Source organism: Monopterus albus, unplaced genomic scaffold (genome assembly GCF_001952655.1).
Source record: "Monopterus albus unplaced genomic scaffold, M_albus_1.0 scaffold52.1, whole genome shotgun sequence".
Taxonomy (NCBI): Eukaryota; Metazoa; Chordata; class Actinopteri; order Synbranchiformes; family Synbranchidae; genus Monopterus; species Monopterus albus.
In genome coordinates this window covers 3652639-3656194 of record NW_018127932.1, presented here as the reverse complement: position 1 = coordinate 3656194, position 3556 = coordinate 3652639, and the positions used below count along the sequence as shown (strand labels likewise).

General features: G+C 42.1%; 1 protein-coding gene across 1 annotated transcript in view; it reads left to right on the top strand.

Annotated features, from left to right (window-relative positions):
* The first annotated feature begins 1575 nt into the window (after positions 1 to 1575).
* bean1 (brain expressed, associated with NEDD4, 1) overlaps positions 1576 to 3556 on the top strand; it is a 32685-nt gene continuing 30704 nt past the window's right edge. The window contains exon 1 of the mRNA XM_020601552.1: positions 1576 to 1701. The gene's annotated coding sequence lies outside the window, so the exon portion shown is untranslated. The remainder of the gene's footprint in view (positions 1702 to 3556) is intronic.

Genomic DNA, 3556 nt, shown 5'->3' with positions numbered 1-3556 from the left:
AACTGCATATGTTAAATGTATCTGTGTGTATTATAAATTGTTTATCCAGTCATAAAAATATCTGAAAACTAGAAGAAAGCTTGTCATTGCAGCACAATTTCCTGGCCATAAGTGAACATTTGTGGGTTTGACTCTGGGGTTTCAAATGTTAAATACTGTCCCTGATAAGTACATGAGAAAGGAGATACTACATCTTAATCAACCAACACAACAGGCAGTGCTCTGTCGCCACACTGTGGTTTGAACCACACAACACACCCTGTGTCATTTGTCTGTGGATGATTTTGTAGGGATTCTTTAAAATGCACTCTCCATTATTACTGTACATTTAGACTTTAAAAACGATTAAATGAAAGTGAATTACATCAGCCTGCCACACTGGGACACAAAATGTTCCATGATGTCAGAGCAGGAAAAGGCTTTCCCATGTGTATTTAAGTGTTATTTTATAATAATCAAAGTAAATCGATAGAATCGGTGTCGTTCCTCAGTTGGGCATCCTGACACAGGCTGATACAGAGCAGTGGTGGAAGAGTTCAAGTGCTCATTCTGAAAAATACAACTCATATGAAAGTGTTATTCATAAGAAAAATAAAGATGAAACTTGATTATGATCAGATGAAAAGTCTTTCCCCCCCTTTTCAGTTGTTTTTAGACATTTTACTTTAAACAATAATTGCATTTTGGCCAAAAATAGTGAAATAAAATTACCGTATAAAGTCTTCCAAAGTAAATATAAGTACATACAGTAAATGTAAAAGTATTTGTAAAGTTTTACTCTTTAACCACAACAGGACAACTGGTGCAGTGTGTCAGTAGATTTCCATGTAGCAGTTGGTTTGTTTTCAATGGCTCTTCTTGGTAAAACAGCTGTTCCCAGTTCTATCTGATTAGACCTCTGCTCGGATCAGCAAAGCTTATGTTGTCATCTGTTCTACCAAAACTGTGTCTATAACTGACACCAAATTATACTCGGATGTACAGTACACTCGTTTATTGTGTGGCATTAGTGTAACAGTCTGTCAGTAAAACTTTCCCACAGTTTACCGTTTGTGTAGGACTTCGGGGTGATTCCCGCACATCTAATCGTTGTACTGTTTCTGCATCCCGGTTTTGTGCTGAGGGATTTTCTGGCTGGCCGTCTGTCCATCGGTAGTCTGCCCTGGATGAGACGCTTCTCTTCCCAGGCATGACACACTTACTGGGCTGCGGGAGCGAGCCACGGGACAGAGGGACAGAGGGACAGAGACGCGGCGCGGAAGCCAGAGGACAGAGTTAGACGAGAACGGTGAAAAAGAAAAGATGATGACGGCTGGTGATGATCGTATCGACAAAGGAACGGCCATAGAAGAAGAAAAACCAAGCTGTGCTGTTGGAGGATCGACACAGTGATGATGATGATGATGATGAGAGGATATTTGTGTTGTGAGGAGGGGATGCTCGGACGATCGGAGCGCTTCAGCTTCTGTTGATAATCGCGCAGGAAAATCTCGGGTGTCACCGAAGCACTATTCTGAGGAGGTGGGCCAAGTCCCGAGAGGGGGGGGGGAGTGGGAGAGAGAGAGAGAGAGAGAGAGAGAGAGAGAGAGAGAGGCGCTCCTGGTGCCGCTGGTCACACTGGGACGTTGTTGTTGCTGCTGTTGTCAATGATGCGAAGCGACACTCCTGCCAGCGTGTGGACACATTTGTACATTTTTGCAGGTAAGAGGTGTTTCTGCAGGTCTCTTTGCTGCATTGTGTGTCGTTTCCTGTCCTTCCGTCTCCATCCCAAGCCAAACTCTCTCTTCAGTGAAATTATTACAAATGTAGGGTAAATATGACTGTTGTGTATTTCCTACGGATATTTCTGTTTTTTGCTACTTGCTCCCAATCAACTACCTTCCAGAGGCAAATATTCAAAATGTTACTGCTACTTTAAAAAATATATTGTACAGTAATGCATTCTTACAGATTTAACTACCTAACAGTAAACAGTAGTTAAATGTGCTCGACCTCCAACCTGTTAGAACAAGGAAATGCTTGTTATGTATTAATACACCAGTGATAATAATTCAGTATGTATTATTGATGAGATCTTTTAGTTAGTTTTGATGTTTTAAGTACATTCTACTTTTGTACTTAAGAAACATTTTGAATGCAAGCCTTACATTTCTGTATTACCACTGTTCTAAATAGAGAACAGGAGAGACAGTAGTAAAGTAGTACAATATCAAATGTATAGTACTGTAATAGGCAATTACAGTAAAGGTACCATAAAGTACATTTTCCACTGAGAATCACAAACACGTTGTTGGTCCCTATAGGAATATTGTAGGCGTGTTACAGTGATTTTTGGACCGACACTCTCTCTCGCTCAGTTTTCCTCCCACACACTCTAAATCTCTTGTTTCAGCAGTGAAGTACAGTTGCCTTACAACTGTACAGGACCATTGTTTTCATATGCCTTTATCGCTCAGGTCACCATGCACACCAGTACATTAACTATATTAGGCCTATAAAAGAGAGGAAATCCAAACAGGTGCAGGTGATATAACCATGTAGGTCAAGGAAAAACCAGGGCACATGGACTGGATAAGAGAAACTAGGTGGTAAAAATAAAATGCATAACAACCACAATAATTCCCTTGACACAGCTGAAGTGTGGTCATCAGTGGCCTTGTGTTACCAGTGCTAACTCTAATGTTAGCACGTATGATTTTTTTTTTTCACTGACAGTAGTAGACCGTTCGATCCAGAGAGCTTCACAGCACAGTGCACAGTTTTAGTGCTGGGTTTAAGGTAAGAAAGATCATGGGCAACACCTAAAGGACCTTGTCGTCACAGTTATAAACACATGATTAGGGTTATTATTACTGTGGCCATGTCAGGGTTTTGTCATTTGAACACAAACAGGCTGTTTTGGAGCATTTGTTGAATACAAACTGGGTGAAAACCTTCTAAGAGAGGATGAACATCCTCTGCTCCACGAGGGTCGGACCTCTGACCTTCTCACTGTGGGGTCGACTCTGCGACCAAGCCGTTATGGGAATTGAACCGCCAGGCTTTCAACGTTGGCACAGATGCTTTAACCATGAGTCTGCCTGCCCGGCTACAGACCCGGGAGTTATGTGGGATTGGTGCCATTGCCAGGACTGACAGGTTGAATGGATGACAGGGCTATGTAGGCCAAATAGACTGTCAGAGAGAGCTGGGAGGAGATGGATGAGAGGAGGGAGAGAGGGACAGAGAGAAAGAGGGCATCAGAGAGAGAGAGAATACTGGAAAGAGTTGAAGAAATGATGGAGTGCTGTTGTGGCTACAGGCAATACCGAATTCCCTGAGTTTCTCGTTCTCAGACTGGCTCTGTCCTTCACCCTCTCCTCCTCTTTTTCAGCCTGCCTTTATCTAATGTGTGGAGTTTTACAAGCAGCACTGGAGTAACACCTCAGAACTGTGTTAGTTTTGTGGTGACTTGTAAAGTTACTTAAATGTATCTCTTTCACTTTTCATCGTATAGGGTACAGTAGGCTACTTGAAAGTCCAAAATGAGTGACTCTTCCAAAAACAACTAACGTAT